Consider the following 19,055-nt stretch of genomic DNA (forward strand, 5'->3'; position numbering starts at 1 on the left):
AGATATCCAAATCTAGAAACGCACTCACCACCAGAGCTGGAAGAACAAAAATATTATGGAGGAAGCAGCATCCGACACGGCAAACCCACAGGACAGAAGCCAGCAGGCTTGTCTAGTTTGAAAAGGAAGAGCCTAGGTCTTCTGCGTTCTATACCCCTGACCAGACTCTTCTGTAACTTAACCATATGTAAAGCCACTGAGTCACAAACAGCAAAGAGCACAGCACTCGGGTTGTCTAGGGAGACCTCATGAAGAACAGCATCTCTGTCTGGGGCAGCCCAGCCACAGATTTCTAAGCTGACACCAGTGATCTCAGTTACAAAATAACAATCTTCAACCATCTTCCTAGTGAACCCTTTAAAACCAAGACTGTATGTCATCTGTTAAGGGGAAAACAGGCAATTTCCCTTTAAACACAACATCTGAAATTTAAGAGCTGACAAGTTAGGTTGCCATGGCTCTGAAGTCAACGCCACTCTTCAACAGCCTGGGAGCAAAGCAAGGATATGCGGGCGATTTCACCGGTCCGGCCACACACCTTGGTGGTGATTTACTCTGGGCCCTCCACTTGGCCCCAGAGGTTTATCACAGGCTTTTTAAGTTTGCATTGCAAAGGATGAATCTGACAGCACACTGGATCATCTGTCAAAAAGAAAATACATCAGATAAATGAAACGTGTCTCCAAATGTCAGAATGCTGTACGTGACCATGAGTTGGCAAAACTTGACTGACCGCTGGGATTCAGGCTTTGCAGGCTAAGGCCCCCTTGCCTAACCAGGGGTTGAGAATGCTTGCTCCCCACACCCAGAGCCACTCGAGCATATACTGTGCAAAAAGGAACTGAATAGAGTGGAACCAGCATCCTGTGGTCCTTTTTGAAACCCCCAGGGTCGAGACGGTGTGATGTACATCTACTTTTGGTGAAGACAACCATCACAGGCATCTGTGCAGAAGCTGCTAGGTGTATCCCTGTGGGTGGGCAAGTCTCTGAGGTGGTCTAAGTAAGTCTTAGAAGCAGAAAACACAGCTATCCGGGTTTGCAGTGGGTCTGCAGCAGGAGCCGGGGGAGATGATGACGATGATACCTTTCTTTCCCTCCAAAACTCCTGGTGACACTCCATGGATCATCATGCCAACTGGCGGTGGCAACCTTCACCTTTATTTTGTCCCAGAGCTTGTCCTCAGAGAGTAAAAGAGTCCCCTGCTAAATTCTGCAACTATGACATCCTTTTCCACCACGTAGTTGTCGGCCGTCTTTGACAACTGTCCACAGCTTCTCTGCTCTGCCTCGTCGGGATAGTGTGGAGACCTCGGCTTGTGGACTCTTCAGCGTAGGATTCTCCACTTCCATCTGTTGCACCACTGAACCGGCCCATCTTTGGTACTGCTTGGTTCCTCTGCCCTGCTCCCCAGAGAAGGATAAAGTGCAGCCTGATCAGGCCTTAGAAGTCATAGACGATGGTGATGTTTTCCTGGCTGTGTACCAGGCTCCAGCCAAACCTAGCGCTTCCATGTAGCACTTGCAAGACCTGGTGGTCTTACCTGTGCAACAGGTAGAGACTGTCCACAGCAGCCCTGGCAACCTGCAGCAGCGCAGTCTCCAGAGCCCACCCTGCTGCACAACACCCCACCCCCTCCACCCCTGCGGCCGCCGCCCCATGTGACCAGCACCAAAAGGCTCTATTTTTTCAGATATTAAATATTTGAAATCTATTTCCTGATATTAAGAATGCCTTTTCTTGTGTCTGAATTTTGTTACTGTTACGCAAGTTTTCCTCATTTCTGAATTCTAAAGGACTTCATTTTGTCCAGATAAAATCTGCAATGAAAATTTTAGCACCAGAAAAAGGAAGAGGAAGAGGAAGGAAGGGAGAGGAAAAAGAAGAAGATGAAAATATTTTGACCTAGGTGTGGTTGCCCATGTAATTTCAGTGACTCAGAAGCTGAGGCAGGAGAATCGCAAGTTCCAGGCCAGCCTCAGCATATTAGTGAGACCTTAAGCAACTCAGTGAGAGCCTGTCTCAAATTAACAATAATAATAATAATAATAATAATAATAATAATACTAGACTGGGCATGTGGTTCAGCGGTACAGCACCCCTGGGTTCAATCCTCACTATAAATACATACATACATACATATATACGCACAGATATTTTGATAGGAGAGAGTTAAATTTATGAGGAATAATAACATTAACACTGTTCAGATTTCGCACTTTCCCACTGAAGAAGCTCAAAGTTCTTTCCATTATTTCACATGCAATTTGTTTCATTCATTAGGCTTTTCTAATTTGCTTTCTTTTGACATATTGTGTTTTTGCCTAGGTGTTTGAATTTTCATGTGTATTTTGGAGTGTTTTATGTTTTCATTATGATTCTTATCAATGATGCATTGTTGACTACTGTTTTAAATATGCAAATGTAATTTATTTTAAATATTTTGTAGTAGATTTCTAATTTATTTTCACTTTAAAGACCATTTACTTCGTAATGATGAAACTCTAAAATGTATTCATACTTGATTCATGGTGTAGTATGATCAATATTTATGTTCCTTTTTTAAATTGAAGTGGGTGTGAAATTTCTCATTATTGGATGGAGGACTTCATACATTTCTACCAGATGTCAGATCATGTTTGTTAGTAACATGACCCAAATCTCCCATGCCTCATTTAGTTTTTGTCAACAAAAACTTCAGGTACTGTCATCAATGTGTAACCATCTTTGTCACAAGGTGAAAATCACAAATTCTCCTTCAGTTCTGTCAGCACTTACATGTTTATTATTATATCATCCTGATCAGTTAGTAAGTTTATCAGAATGTATTTTCCTAAGTCTATTTTCTTTAAGTCTAGTTTGTCTGATTTTAATGTAGTCAAGCCTTCCTCTTTTAATTAATTTTGGGCTTGATTTGAATTTTCATTCTCTTATCATGCTGGAATTTTATCTGACAATCTTCATATTATAATGGAAATGTGGAGCCACAGAATATGCAATGTAATTTCTAAGATATCAGATTATATTTCTATTTTAGCTTTTGTGGATTCTATTTCCCCTAGTTTTGATATATTCTATATATTTTCTAAACCTAGAGTACTTATTGGACTGCTTCATTTAGTGCACATCTCTTTTCTCTTTGCTGCAATCTTGCTTTTATTGTTTGCCAGGTACTTTACACATTTTAATAATTAAACAGGTATCCACACCCTGTCTTTAAAAATACATGGACTTGTAGATCCCTAATTTCTGCTTTCTGCCCACAGTATATACCATGATGTCTGATATTCAACTTTAACTTTGCATCTACCCCTTTTGAGCAGTTATTGTTTTATATTCAATCTCTATCACATTTATTCATGTTCAACAGTTTGGCACTTGTTTTTTGGTTTTTTTTTTTTTTTTGGTTTTTTCTTTGTTTGTTTGTTTTTGCTTTTTTTTCTTGCAAGAATCTGAGACCTTTCAATTATATCATTCTCAGTCTCCCTGAGGTGTATCCTTTAAAAACTTCATGAATGAGCATCTTTTGAAAAGAAGAAAACCTTCATTTTTTGGTCAATTCGCATACATTTTTGAGTCACACTAATTCACAAAACAGGTACTAACATGTTTTTAAATTTACAATTTAAAGTTGACAGTTATTTTTTCTCCTTACTTCATTTGTACTATATGTTTTTAAATTTTGGTCCTTCCTTGCTGCTTTGAGAAGTCATTCCCTATAATAACCTATCTTTAGTTTGCCTGTTTGTGGGTGGGTATTTGTTTATTTGCCTGGGGGGGGGCACTCTCTAAATCTGAATAGTGGAGTCCTTCATTAGTTCTGCAGAATTCTCACCTGTTATTTATTTTTCCATTATCTCCCTCCTCACTTGATGGAATCATATTAGTTGCGCTGTAAACCCTTCTACCCAACCTCTATATCTGTTTACCTCACTTTCATAGTTCCATACTTTCCTACCCTGGATTGTGTTATGTTATATTCCTTTTGATACATTATACAACTCATTCATTTTGTTTCCTGCCATTTGAAATCTATTGTACTGTCTTTTTTCACTGGGATTTTAATTGTACTCATATATTCATTTCTGGAGCTCGATTTGGCTTTTATTCTCATCTTTCTGGCTTTGTCCTATTATCCTTTTGCTAACCTCATTAGGTTGATAAACAGTTGAGCATTTAAATTCTATAAATGTTAATTTTAATATCTGCAAACTTTGCAATTCCAGTTCTCCAATATTTCTCTGACTTTTGCTCACTGTGTCTTGTTTCCTCAAATGTTTTGTGATTTTTCTATAAATCATTATTTTTTTGACGCATTGTTGATGGGAATTATTTTGGACCCTGATTAAGAGACCATGGGAGATCCACAGAGGTTTCAGAGATGGTTTGCTTTTGGAAGCCACTTGAGGCACTGCAAACCTGAAACTTATTAAACTGAAGATTTGGGGTTGAGTTATTTTGAGCCATAGAGGTAATATTTACTCAGTATATATTAATGTGGGATTGAACTTGAAGTGAGGAACTTCCACAGAAGGCTTCTCTCCCTCTCCTACCTAGAGTCCAGATCAGGGGAGGGAATGCCTTCTCACAGCATGGTCCTGGGAGTGGGGCATTTCTTCCTAGAGGACAAACAGAACAAATTGCTTTGAAGAGTCTCATTGTGAGCCAGGGTTTCTGACCAGAGCTCTCACCTGTCATAGCCCCTGGCTTTGTCTTTGCTCCCTGCCTTGGAACCTAAGCAGCAGGCTACCAGCAACTTTATTCCTCTGCTTCCAAACCTAAAGAAAGTGGGCAGATGAATTGCAAGCTTCCTCTGCCTGGCATTGACATCTGAATGGAACTGCACAGGAGGTCTGAGCTGCCTGTTGGCATCAGTGTTCTGTGAGCTTGTATAAATCTCTTTGGTGAGATGTATTGCTTTCTATATTGACCAGGTATTGTTATCAAAAGACAGCTAGTACCGGCTTAAGAGGGAACTTTAGCTGGGCATAGTGTAAATCCAACAACTCAGGAGGCTGAGGCAGGAGAATCTCAAGTTCTAGGCCAGCCTCAGCAATTTAACAAAGCCCCAAGCAACTCAGTAAGACCCCATCTCAAAATAAAATATAAAAAAGGCTGGGGATGTTGCTCAGTAGTTAAGCACCCTTGGGTTTGATTACCAGTACCCCAAACACCGAAAACAAAAACAAACAAGAAACCTTAGAAAATTGTTGCTACCTTATTACCAATCCAGAATTATTGTTAATAATCAGGAGTAGAAAATATTTTCAAGCTAAAGATTTTATTGCATTTTTTAAAATTTATTTTTAAATGAAGTTTCATGTTGCTCGGTGTATAAACATTTATTTATGGGGTAGTGTTATAATCGCATATGTGTATGTAATGTGTAACGATTAAATCAGGCAATAAACATTTCCATCTCCTTAAACATTTCTTTGCAATAGGAACCTTCAATCCTCTGTTTTCTTTTTGGTTTATATGTAAATATTCAACATTAGAAATTTTATGTTTGTCAGGAAATAATATTTATGTTTGTCATGTAATTATAATTCTTGATATAATCTTCAGTTTTGTCATTCTAATGAATTTTTTAAGTGAAATTATTTTATTTTTTCAATTTTTAAAAATGTTTTTTATTATTAGTTGTTCAAAACATTACAAAGCTCTTGACATATCATATTTCATACAGTTGATTCACAATCTTCTGTTTTCTAGTTCTTTACAAAGAACACGATTGTTTTAAATTATAATCACCCTGCTGTATTGTAGAACACTGCAACTTATTTTAAACCCAAACCAAGAACTGAAAACCTTAATTAAATCCCCATGTGGACTATTTGGGTTGCCATAACAAAATACGACAAGCCAAATTAGTTAAATAGTAAAAATGTACTTTCTCACAATTCTGGAGATTGGAAATTCCAGGTCAAGATTGCAGAAGGTGTGCTTTTTCCTGATACCTACCTTTTGTGTCCTCTCAGGGTCTGTTCTCAGCTTGTACACTCTAGCAACTCTTCCTATCATGACACCAGTTCTATCAGACTGGGCCCCCGCCTTATGACTTCGTTTAACTGGAATCACCTCCTGTTTTAGTCAGCTTTTTTTTTGTTGCTATGACCAAAACACCTGACAAGAATGATTTTAGAAGAGGAAAAGTTTATTTTGAGGATCAGAGTTTCAGCGTTCTCAGTCCATAGACCCCACATTCCATCCCTGAGGGTCCCAGGTGAGGCAGCGCATCCTGGTGTAAGAGCTGAGCAGAGGAAAGCAGATGGGAACCAGGCGCCGAGAAGCAGAGAGAAGCAGAGAGAGAAACGGCTCCCATCACTAAGCCCCCCCAAAGGCTCCACCCCAGGGACCCACCTCCTCCAGCCACACCCTACCTGCCTCTGGTTACTACCCAGTGAATCCCTATTGAGGGATTAATGCACTGGTTAAGACGCTCATATTCCAACCATTTCACCTCTGAACTTTCTCAAATCATCTCTCACGTGAATTTTTGGGTGTCACCTCCTATATAAACCGTAACACCTCCTTATAGATGCATTTCCTAACAGTCCTATTGGGAGCTAGGGTTTTTTCGTTTGAACACTATTCAGGCTTTAGGATGCAGTAAATAAACCTAACTAAATAAACCTGATTTTTAAAACAATACCTGTGGGTTTAAATTTTAAGGAGATGTGAAGAAATCGTAGAATTGCTATCAGATGGTTGGAGCCTGGCCACCTGAAGCCTTCTTTTTGTCTAGCAATCTCTTCTATATCTCTGCAGAACAGACATTGCATATGTATTATCTATTTGAAGACATTCAATCCTGGAAGTGATACACACGCTGTGTCTTGTTTTTCATCAGAGATAAAGGTCATTCATGGCTCAGTGGGAACACAGAGTGAAAGAAAAACAGGTTTCTGGGAAGACAGGAATGGCCTGGAGGCAACAACCCTGAGCTGTATTTGAGATTGATTTGGAGTGAGAGTCTTTTGAGAAAAGTTGTGTGGGGGTGAGGTGAGTGAATGCCTTTTACGGATTGGATCGTAATCCATACCATGTGTTTTCAAGTCAAAGGAGCTCAGGTAGAGGGCAGGGCTGACTTGTTGCTGTATCAAAAGGTGTGGATGTCGAAACCATTTCCTGGTGGACTTGGATATCAGATCAATGTTAAATAAATGATTAAGATCATTTATCTGAAGTATGGTGCCGTTGGTTTTATATGTTAAGAAATCAAACAGACCACACGTACTTTTTGAAACCTACTTGTGCCATCATCAATGAATTCAGTTACAGTTTTTTGAGATGTTCCAGGGGTAAAACTGAAAACCATCCCAGGCTGAGGATTGATTGCCAAAGCAGAGAGACTATGGCATATCCAAGCCAGCCAGCATCTGTCCGATGCAATCATATCTGTCAACTGCATCTGGAGGCTGCAGATTCCAAGCATGCTGAACATCAAGTCCTGAAATCTAACCTCAGGTTTCAAGTGGATATATATTTTGTGGTGTTATTCTGGACCTCATTTATTATTGTCACAGAACCACTGTTCACTTGAGCATAATTCATTGCAGCTGGTGGTCTTCAGTCCGCAAATCCAGGAACAAGAATAACTCCAGTTATGGGATGTAGTAACATTCAATTGTGTGGTGCTCATTAGCTAAATGCTGACTTTGTTGGGCGCTGGAACAGAACAAAATATCCCAAAGCAAGGTCATGGCTGCAGCAACCTGGAAGAAAGGGGACTCTCACACCTGTGTCTGAGCCCTGGGCAGGGAAGGAGTCAGGCTGGTGGGTCTAGGGCCAGATGGAGGGCCCAGGTGCCTTCTCCCCCTCCCTAACATGAGGCCCCAAAGAGCTAGGACCTGGGCCTGGAGGGAGAAATGAAGGAGGCACAGAAGGTGGCACTTAAGTCTCCTGGGCCAGATGTACCTGAATATCCCCATGTTCTCCATATTGTTTTCCCTTTGCTGTTCTGGTCGCACTGATATGAGGAAAAAATGTCTGAGCATATACTTCCAATATATTTTCTAATGATATCTTGAATATCTGAAAAACTAATAAGTATCAAAAACTTAAAGGATGAAACTTAAAGATGTAGATAAAGATCATTTCTGCAGTGAGGCAGGAGCAAGGCTTCAATTCCCCGTGGTTTCCAGCTCACACATACGATGATCCTTGGAACTTGCAGTTTTAAACACAAACAACCTCATACTAACTCTTATACCTAATTTCCCACCAAATATTATTGAAGGTAAAGAAAGGGACCAAGAGTCACTCACAATCCCAGAAAATACCTAGAAACTGAATTTGGCAAGAGTTTCCACCAAATGGAGTAGAACTGAGGGAGAAAAATGGTGGCAACCATGCTTCATCCATGAAACAGGGCACCCTGCTTCCTAAAAGAAGGAGGAAAGAACCTTCAGCAACCTACACTTTTCAGTCTTCTAGAAGATTCTGGAACAACCATGAAGTCAGGCAGACATTTTTTAGGATCTCAGGAGGCTGCCTTTTGAGGGACTCTGTGGGCTATCGTTCCCTACTCCCTGCCAACACCACACGTTTCCACATCCTTTTAGAAGTTCCAGTTCCCAGAAGGAAAGAGGGTAAGGAATTTGGGATGGAGAAAAAAGAATAATGTGGTTGTAGCATTTTTGAGGGCTATAATCCCAAGGTCAAGGCTTTAGGGATAAGAGAGAGAGAAGGAGATCTTCATAGCAGTACCTAATGAGGGCGATTCTCCTGCGTCTCATCTGTGCAGCCCATCAACAAGCCAGGAACTGGGAAATAGGAGACCAGAAAGGCACATGAGCAGAGTAATGGTTTGGGTCTTTGTCCCTCCCTTCATTCAATCTCCATTTTATAGATTTTTATGGTGAGGTTCTAAGTAAGATTCCCCCCCCCCTGGGGAAAAAGAAAAAAAGTTCTACTGAAAACCATGACATTTTTTCCTACTGGACATTTGAAATTGGACCCTAAGCTAGTCCAGCTGCCTGATCACCTGCTGAATTCATGAGAAGTGGTGCTGGGAGATCCATCCACACAGCTGCTCCAGGAGTTCTATCTTTGTGCAGAATCCAGTGGGGTGCAGGAACCTGACAAGGGACAACTAAAACCCTAGTGAGGAATACAGGGAGACATACACCTTGGAAATTTAGAGGAAGACTATAACAATGAAAATTACACAGGGCATGTTAGGGTTTAGATGTAGTGTCCCCCAGATCTCATGTGTGAGACAATGAAAGGTTTGGATGAGAAATGATTGGGTTATAGCCTTAACCTAATCATCGAATTAACCTCTCATGGAATTAACTGGTAACTATAGGCAGGTCGGTTGTGGCTAGAGGAAGTGGTTCATTGAGGACATGGCTATGGAGTATATATTTTGAATCTGGCAAGTGGAGTCTCTCTTTCTCTGCTTCTTGACCATGTTGTATGCTGGTTCCCTCTGCCACACTCTTCTGTCATGATGTTCTGCCTCACCTTGAGCCCAAAGAATGGAGCTGGCCTTCTATGGACTACAACCTCTAAAACCGTGAGCTCTCAAACTTTTCCTCCTCTACAATTTATGCTGGTCAGGTCTTTAAGTCACAGCGGTGAAAAAGTCGACCAAAACAGGGCAAAACCCAGAAGAAAATTTTAGAAAACCACCTGGCAACTTTTAATAACCATCACTTTCATGAAATGAAGCCATGAGAAGAAAATAAGGTGAGATAAAAAGGAATATCAGGAGGGAAAGGAAACTCATGTAATAATGTTAAGATTAAGATCATCGAGTTGGAAGCAATAAAAAAACTAGATGAATGCCCAGAAAATTAAATCTTTGATATAGAGGATAAACCTTAGCAGTCTTTACAAAATAGAGAGGAAATGGGAATAGCAATAAAGATTATGAGATTATAAGGAAATGATCCACTTGGAGGATAAATAATGGAGACAAATTTCAAGAAGTGTAGGCTATCCTAAAAAAGAATCAAAGTAACAGTGTAAAACCAATTAAGCATAACTGAATAAAACATTGCAGAATATTTTTTTGGAAATTATGAGTACATAAATCAAAAATAAAACTGCAAAAAATGAAAAAGAAAATATAGATATCGTTTACATGATATCAAAAACTCTCTAAACAGACAAATAACACCAATGAGAGCAAATTACATATACACATGATGTATGATTGGATAGATATATTTTTAAGTTTTTTAAAGAGCTTCAGAAAATTGAAGTAAACTGCAAATTCAGAAAAAATGCCTGTGTCATGTTTTTAGGTCTAAGGTGTCCTCCAAAGCTCATGTGTGAGTCAATATAAGAAAGTTTAGAGGTGAACTGTTTGGGTCATGAGTGTCTTAACCTAATCAGTGAATAGGTGCTAACTATAGACACGTGGGTGTGGCTGGAGAAGGTGAGTCATTGGGGACATGCCTTTGGGGTATCTAGTTTGTCAGTAGTGAGGGCACTCTCCATTTCTCTACTTCCTGGTGGACTTGTCCTGAGCCCCTTTTTTCTGCCTCATTCTTCCACCATGTTCTGCCTAACCTCGAACCCCGAGGAATGGAGTCAGCCATCCATGGCCTGAGACCTCTGAAACCATGAGTCCCCAGGTAAACTTTTCCTCCTCTAAACTTGTTCTTAGCAGGTCTTTTGGTCACAGCAGTCAAAAAAGTTGGCTAAAACAGTCTATAATAATTATAAAACAGGGTTAATATATGTAATATATAAAGAACATTTTTAAATAAAGAAGAATAAAACAGATATCTCCCATAAGAAACTTGAACAAAAAATTATAAATCAAATAATTAAATATGTGAAAACATAATTTACCTTCATTGTTATTCCAAGTATGAAATAACACTATAACATGTTTGCTTTTTTTTCATAATTTTTAGACTTTTTAAAAAAAGTTACAACACTTGGAGTGATTCTGTGATAGATGGTTTTTGAAGCCCAGTTTGAATAGAACTAACTGCCCCCCTCCCTCTCAACAGATTCTCCTTATCTCCTGGGTTTTTTTTTCACCTTTACTTCCTCCAGGGAGTTTTCTCTGACCTCCTAGACTATTTATTACCTCTTATTGCAATTTTTTATTGCACCTCACATTTGGTGCCATTCATCTTGATTACCTTGTGACGATTTATGGGTTTATTTATTTACTGTATGGCATCCCAGTGAAACTGTAATAATAATTAAACTTGTATTTAAAATGTGCTTTGTGTGGGGTCATATTTAAGTGCTTTCACTTCACTGACTCCTCCCAATAACCTTATGATACAGTCTTGAACCGGAGCTTGGAGACAGAGCACCCTTCCTAGGGAACAGGGCTGGCCCTTTACCATCCAGATTGCTCCATCAGAAGCAGAGCCCCTTCTCTGCAGGAAAGGACTGGATCCTTCATTTTCTGGGTTTCCCACAGCACCACAACATCTTCTGAGTCTACAATGCCAATTGCTGTTGTATCTCAAAGGTGTGAAGCAAGTAGCAAAAAATTATCATTAGAAAACGCCTTCATGATTTACATTAAACAGGGATGAGAGGTGGGAGGGAAAGGGATTGAGAAGGGAAATTGCATGGAAATGGAAGGCGATCCTCAGGGTTATACAAAATGACATATAAGAGGAAAGGAGGGGTAAGACAAGATAATACAAATGGAAGAAATGATTTACAGTAGAAGGGGTAGAGAGAGAAAAGGGGAGGGGAGGGGAGGGGAGGGGGGTAGTAGAGAATAGGACAGACAGCAGAATACATCAGACACTAGAAAGGCAATATGTCAATCAATGGAAGGGTAACTGATGTGATACAGCAATCTGTATACGGGGTAAAAGCGGGAGTTCATAACCCACTTGAATCAAACCGTGTAATATGATGTATTAAGAACTATGTAATGTTATGAACAACCAATAAAAAAAAGAAAAAGAAAACGCCTTCATGTGTTTGTTGACTTCATTAAGATAAAGTTTTCTCCATGGTAATCATCTCTTAATTTCAAGAGGTCACATTCTGCCATAAAGATACAAAGCAAAATTGGGGCTTCTGAGGAATTCACTCTCAAGTGTCCAAACTTGCTTTCTTGGTTGTTCAAAGGAAATTATGTTGCCAATCCATATACTGTTTTGTAAATGCCAAATAGATAGTGGTGGGAACAAGATTTAGTGAAGTTACCAGCACACTGGAATTATTTAAAATGAAGTCCAGCAAAGACAGGGTTATCTCCATTTTTTCACAAAGAGATGGACAGGAGTTGTCAGAGTGAGGGCAGCTGGTACCAGGCAAGGGCTTCTAGTTTGGAGAAAGAGATGGGAGTAGGCAGCTGGAAGCAAGATGGTTTTCTATTGTGCATCTGCATCTAGTGGGCATCAGAAGAATTCAGCATGCTGTTTTATAGAATAGAGATGCTTCTGTACTCCTCTAATTGGCCACAAGTCCCATCATACAGAATTCACTCGCATGCCTGCACGCATGCACACACGCACACCGCAGTTAGGGCAATTGTCTGAGAACCTGAGCTGTGGTCTTAGGTCTGAGTTTGAGCCTTCCTTTCTTCCCTATTCTCTCCCCCTTTTTTGTCTATTTCTTTCTTCCTGGTGTTTGGTAATAGAACCTTTGTTGTTGATTGATTGAATGTCCCTCAATATATTAAGCAGATAAATGAGGGATGATTTTGATGAAGTGGAGAAGAATCTAAGTGCTGACGACTTGGACTCAGTCATCTAGCAAAAGCATGGGTGGACAAGTAGGGTGAGCCCTTTAAGCCAGATAGATAGGTGGGCAAACACTTCCTCATGGATCCAGGATGTAGCTCAGTCATCAAGTGCCCCTATCCGGGATACTCAATTCCCAGTACCCTGCCTCCCACCACCACCCCCAAAAAAATAAGAAAGAAAGAAATGTGCTATTAATATATACAGGATTCTGGAAACAAGGGGCATATACAAAGCGTCGGGTATCTGTTTTTTTTTTTCTTCTTGCTAATTTGTGCTGTAGATGAAAAATTCCAGGTTAACTCCCAGTTTCTGTTATCTGGCAGGATTTTGGATTCAAAGCCTTGTGGTTCCTCCTGAAAATCCAGACTTAAGCCAAGGGCAAACCTGCAAGGGCCTCTCAGATACTGCTCACTCCCCAGAAGCTGATGGTGTTGAATGTTTTGCCAGATCCCCTTCCCACTCTTGGCAAAAGCTCTGAGCCAAAATCATGGGGTGGCTGTCTTTCCACCCCTTCCCTCCTCTGCCTGCAGGATTACTGTCTTACATCCACACTCCTACTCCCTTTCTTCTCTTCCCTCCCAGAACCAAACTTCTAGGGGACCTTTTGCCCTGAATTTCAGCAGGAAATACAACCAGCAACCAGATGTCTGACTTTTTCACCCCATTGGCTGGGATTAGCCATCTTTCCTGTAAACTTCAGGCCCTTCCTCTCTGTTAGATATTTCGGCCTCTTCACGCTCCGTCTCCTTGAACTCAGACACATGAACACCCTCCAGAGAAGGAACAAAAGGTAGTCTGCAAAGTGCAGTGGATGTGTGCAGGATCCATAAGTCCTACACCACCAGTCAATGGCTGGGGACTTTGGAGGGCTGGGCTAGGGGAAGGTGGCAACTCAACATGTAGATGGATTTGTTCTATCACACAATTTAAATCCAATGGAGGCTACAGGCTATAATCAAAGACCAGATAATTAAATAAATTTATAGTTTCACACACTAGGAAAGTAAATTCAGGTTCTATTACCATAAAAATATTTGAGTGTTTAAAAAAATAATAAGTAAGGCAGCTCCTTCAGCCTCAGGAATAAGGAGACCCAGATCTTCTCTGACAAAAGTTCAGAACTGGGAGAGACCCAAGAAGGCAACTTGTGAGATACCTTCACTTTCCAGATAGAGAAACTGAGGCTCTACTAAAGCTGAAAGGACTTTCCCATGTTTTTGGCTGGATGGCAGATAGGGCCACTCTTGTCTCTACAGGATGGTGGTTACAGGCCCAGCTTGGCTCCTCTGCTCTCTCAGCCTCCTGTTCTTCTGCTGTTGGGATGGCTGGCTAGGCTCTTCTCATCTGATCTAGTGTCTGACCATGATGTAGCTACCACTAGGAAATGGTCTCTCCTGTGCCCACTAGCCATTTAATAAGCACCAAAAAGGGGAGAAGCAGAAGCTGCCCCCCTCCTGCCCTTTTATTAAAAATATTTTTTAGTTATTGATGGACCTTTATTTTAATTATTTGTATGTGGTGCTGAGAATCAAACCCAGTGCCTCACACATGCTAGGCAAGCGCTCTATCACTGAGCCACAACCCCAGCCCCCTGCCCTTTTTTTAATAAGAGGAAACATACTCAGAAACAACTCCTCAAGTCAGTACTCTGGGCCAATCAGAAAGCTACTGTTTCTCAAGGAAATTCATGAAAAGCAAATGAACTGTCACAAGAAGCCTTGAAAATGGAATTTAGGAAATGGTCACTCAATTGCACAAAGTCCAGTACCTCTCTCCCTCACTTCTTCCCTTCCAGTGTTCCCACGTCCATTGGTCTCCATGGTGTAAATCTCCATCCCATCATTTCTAGATGTATGGCTTTGGTTAATTTGCTGTCCCTCTGTGTGCCTCTGTTTCCTCACCTGTAAAGCAATAATAATAGTTCTTACCTGATATTGTTGTCCTAGAGATGAGGTGAAATGAGAGTGATCACACTTAGCATATGGTAGGTATTTTAAAAAAAACTTTAGTGCCCTTCCAATTCTTCAATAATGGAAGGCACACATGTCCCTTAATCAGTAGGTCTCCACAGAATAGGAGGGTCCCTCTTCAGCAAGCCCCATGGCACCTTGCCTCCTCACCACTTGACTGTCCTGCAGCTGCAGCTGCTGCTATGAAGGAAGATTGATCTGGGCCTGAAGCATGTATTGAATTTGTCCAGACTGAGAAGGCACCTGATCCTGTGCTGTGGTTTGAATGTATGCCCCAAAGGTTCATGTGTTGGAAGCTTGCTCCCCAGTGTGGTGATGTGGGAAGAGATTGGTCTTCCAGTGGGAAGTCCTTAGGTCATTGGGGGGCTGCCCTCAGAAGGGATGAATGTGGCTTTCATTGGACCTCTGAGCTCTTAAGAGAGCAAATTCTTAGACGAGGGAACATGGCCACTGAATCACTTTTTGGTTTTCTGATTGGCTAGGTGCTTTTCTTCTAACCATATGTGCTCCTGCAGGTGCAATGGCCATTACCAGAGGCTAGACCAATGAGGCACTGGATCTTGAACTTGCAGCCTTCAAAACTGTCAGCTAAATGAACCTCTTTTCTTCAAGAGAAGCCTACCTCAGTTATGTTGTGCCAGTAACAAAAAATGCACCTGTCACCATAAAGTGTGTGTACGTCTGTCCCAGGCACACAACCAGGAGCTCTAGCTCTATCACAAACCTCAATTTTTCTTCTAAACAAAGAAAGAAAGGAAACAGGAAAAAAGGAACCAGGGTCTCAACCTTAATGCTAATGAATCCTAAGGGGAACCTGTTAGCTTTGGGCTCAGAACAATGAGTTAATTGAAAGTGGTAATGAGAAAAAGCAGCTGACGATCATAAACCCACAGGCCAAGGAGCAGTTCAATTCCTGGGCAGCAGGAGAGCCAAGCTCCCTAGCCAACCAAGATGTCAATGGTTTCTGAAAAAAATTGCCCAAGGAACACCAAGCCATAGGCAAGGATGAAGCTTGTTGCAGATCGGTCATCTGGCTGGGAGCCACCTGTGCTGGCCCAGTGCCCAGTGCTTCGAGCCTCAAGAAAGTCCCATGCTTTTAGGACATGCATACCACCTTAGGACACATATCCAAGATGCTCAACTCGGGTGTCATGTGAAAGCCCAAGCTAAGGGACTTGCTTCATGTTCCAGCCACACCAATCCAGTGGGGGTAGGGCTTGAGGGGAAAGCACACTTCCAGGACTCAGTTTATTTACCTGTCAAATGAGTATATTATTAATACCTATACTCCATGGTTCCTGGCATTGGCTTTGAGCATCAAATGAGATGATTTATTTGGAATGTGAAAATAGCAGCATTCAGCAGAGTACACTGAGGAACCAAACTGTCTGCTTAACTCAGGTTAGACTCAGAAAGTAACTCATACCTCCTAAGATTGATAAGAGAATTAAGTAAAATGATAGATACATAAAGTATTTGGATGGTAAGCACATATGCTAAGCACTGAGTAAATGTAAACTATTACTAATTTATTATCAGGGCTATTCTCAGGGTGGTTTTACCCCAACACACACTTCTTTCTGAGATGCTGGGGATCACACCCAGGGCTTTGCAAATGCTCTACCACTGACCTGCATTCTCAGACCCATGGACGTCCTTGTCTTGCAGTGTCTAATCTAAGCTTATCCCCAGAGGCTTCTGCTTTGCTTCTTTGGGGCTTCTGCTTTGCTTCTTTTGCTAGTCACTCTGGTCACCTGAATAGAACACCCATTCTGCTTATAGCAGTCTTGCATTATACAAAAAGGATTAGGCTGAGTTGTCAGAGCAGTGGAGGATTTTAAAGACAAAATGAATGACAATGCAGCTGAGATGCCATTTTCAATAGACCTAAAAATCACACCACACTGGGGGCCCATGGCCTGCATGTTCATTCCCTGCAGGGCCAAGGAGGGCTGTAATGACATTTTCATTGAGCAGGACTTCATCTGCACAACTGATGAGTCCCTAGCACAGGAAACTGAAGAGTGTGAGTGAGTGTGTATGTGTGTGTGTTAGAGAAGGGACGTGGAACAACCAGTAGAAAAAGATGACATGCTCCTTTGTAAGGCAAAGGATGCTTTGCACAGTGGTCTTCCTGGCTATCTGTCTACCCACCTCCTTCCTGCCTCTGCCCATGTTATGTCTTAGGGCTTCTCCAAAAGCCCTTCTCAAAAAGTGCCTTTAGATCATATCATTATTCTTGTGAGGCCTAAGTGGAACTTTCTGGCAGATGCAGAGTGATGTCAACTATCCTGGGCTGAGCCTAAATCCCACAGCAAGTGCAGGGACAGAGTCTTAGCAAGTCCTTCAATAAAAGCCAAGGACAACATGAAAGCACAACTGAGTGACTCACACAGTGCCATTAGAAGTGAACACTGGTATGAGCCTTTGAGAGTACATTTGGCAGCAATTTTCAAAACTCAAGATGCATCCACCTTTTAACCCAGCCTTTACTTCAAGCACTCTGTCCCACAGAAACATGCATGTGCATGTACGGAGGCCCTCACACAAGCCTGCTGATTGCAGCATGCCGGTAATAGGAGAGAACTGGAAGCAACCCAAGTGCTCATCCAAATGCACAAAGATGTGAGGATGCTGAAGAAGCCAGGTTTGTAATAGCAAAACAGAGAGCGAGACAATGCAAAACTCATGTATGGGAGCTGGTTAAACATTGAGGTGATTTAGTACGTAGTCTTCTTTGGCATGGAATGGCTCCAAATATATATTAAGTGGAAAAAGGTAGACTGCAAAATGTCAAGTGTAGTGAAATCCTTTTTGATAGTATAAGCATAGAGATGAGCTCTGGATGACTAGACAAAGAACTATTAATAGTTATATTGGTGAGGAAGTGAAGGGAGACTACAGGACTCTTTCTCTTTCTACATTATTTATTTCTATAATGCTAAAATTTTTTGATGAGGATATAATAATTTTGAAATATATATATATATATATATATATATATATATATATATATATATATATATATTAAATAGGGTGATTAAGAAACCACACATGAACAAAATAGAGTAAAGAAACTGAGGGCTGGGACTACATTGGCACATGTGTAGCCCTAGGGGCATAGAGCTGGGTTAGAACAAAGTTTTAAGGGTCTTTGGAGGAGACTGAATTGATGCTCTTTTGTAGATCTTTTGTAGGCAGTGACCATGGTTTGCCAGGACCTGGGGCACAGGCACAAGGATCTGGTCCCCACTGAGGGCTACAACTGGGCATTTTTCGTTGTTCACCTGTAAGGGAACTCTAAGCTCCAGAGCAGAGCAGAGGGCTTGCTGGTCAGGTGATCCCTCTGGATGCAGGGACAGCTCCCTTCTTTTTCCTTCCTGTTGGGATGGAATGCAGGGATACTATGGTCCAAGCCTAGTTCCTAATGGGAACTGATTAGGGTCTGAGCGAGCAAGGGAGAAAAGGTTTCTACAGTGGCCTCCACCCCTCTCCCAGACTGGGAACACCACACAGCAAGTTTCCCTTCTTCCCTTCCACCCAGAGTTCCTAGAAAAACTGTTTCCCCTTACGACCCTCTAATTCTTGACGATTTGATGTAGAATGAACTATACAAGAAGAATTTTATTGCACACCAGGGGCCATCAATTCTGAGAAGCAGATGGCTGAGCAGACTATTCACAGCTCCTGGTGTTTCCCTGTCTCAGGGCATCCCAGGTGCAGTAACAAAATACCTTTAGAGTGGCTGGTTTAGAAATTCATTGATATCAATTCTGGGACCTGGAGAAGTCCATGTTCTAGGCCCTAGAAGATTTAGCATCTGGTGAGGGTCTATTGCTCATCAAGGTGCTTCCTCTGTGTCCTCATGCAGCAAAAGGAATAAACAAGTTCTCTTGGGCCCCTTTGTTAAAACCATTAATCCTGTTCATGAGGGTGGAGCTCGAAAGACCTAAGCACCTCCCAGAGGCCCCACCTCTGAATAACATTACCAGGGAAGGTAGGAATAAACCAGGATTTTGTAGGGACACAAACATTCTGCCTATAGATGGGTGGTGGGGTGGAGTCCTGCTCCCCAGAAACAACATCTGTAACTTTGGACCATCACTGTGTCTTGAGTTTGAGTAACAAACGTGCCTCTCTTGATTTAGGAAGGGCACTTGGGCCTATGACAAAAGCGGTATTGGGTGGGAATTGTCTGGTTCCCTTAACCCTTTCTCAACTGAGAGCTTCTTCCAACAGTAATGTTGTTTCTGAAAATAGGTCCCGGACACTCACTGGAGGCCTTCCAACATGGTTAGGACCTAGAAGATGTTGAATAAAACATTCTTGAATATATTTTAACTAAAAATTCATGGGAAAAAAAGCATCAGAACTAGCCTGTGGATTGCCAGAGAATATG

At 41.4% G+C, this 19,055-nt stretch overlaps 1 pseudogene; it reads right to left on the bottom strand.

The window, feature by feature from the left end:
• Positions 1–742: 742 nt before the first annotated feature.
• Positions 743–19,055, bottom strand: part of LOC144250977 (inactive hydroxysteroid dehydrogenase-like protein 1) — a 33,910-nt pseudogene continuing 15,597 nt past the window's right edge.

Source organism: Urocitellus parryii, chromosome Y (genome assembly GCF_045843805.1).
Source record: "Urocitellus parryii isolate mUroPar1 chromosome Y, mUroPar1.hap1, whole genome shotgun sequence".
NCBI lineage: Eukaryota > Metazoa > Chordata > Mammalia > Rodentia > Sciuridae > Urocitellus > Urocitellus parryii.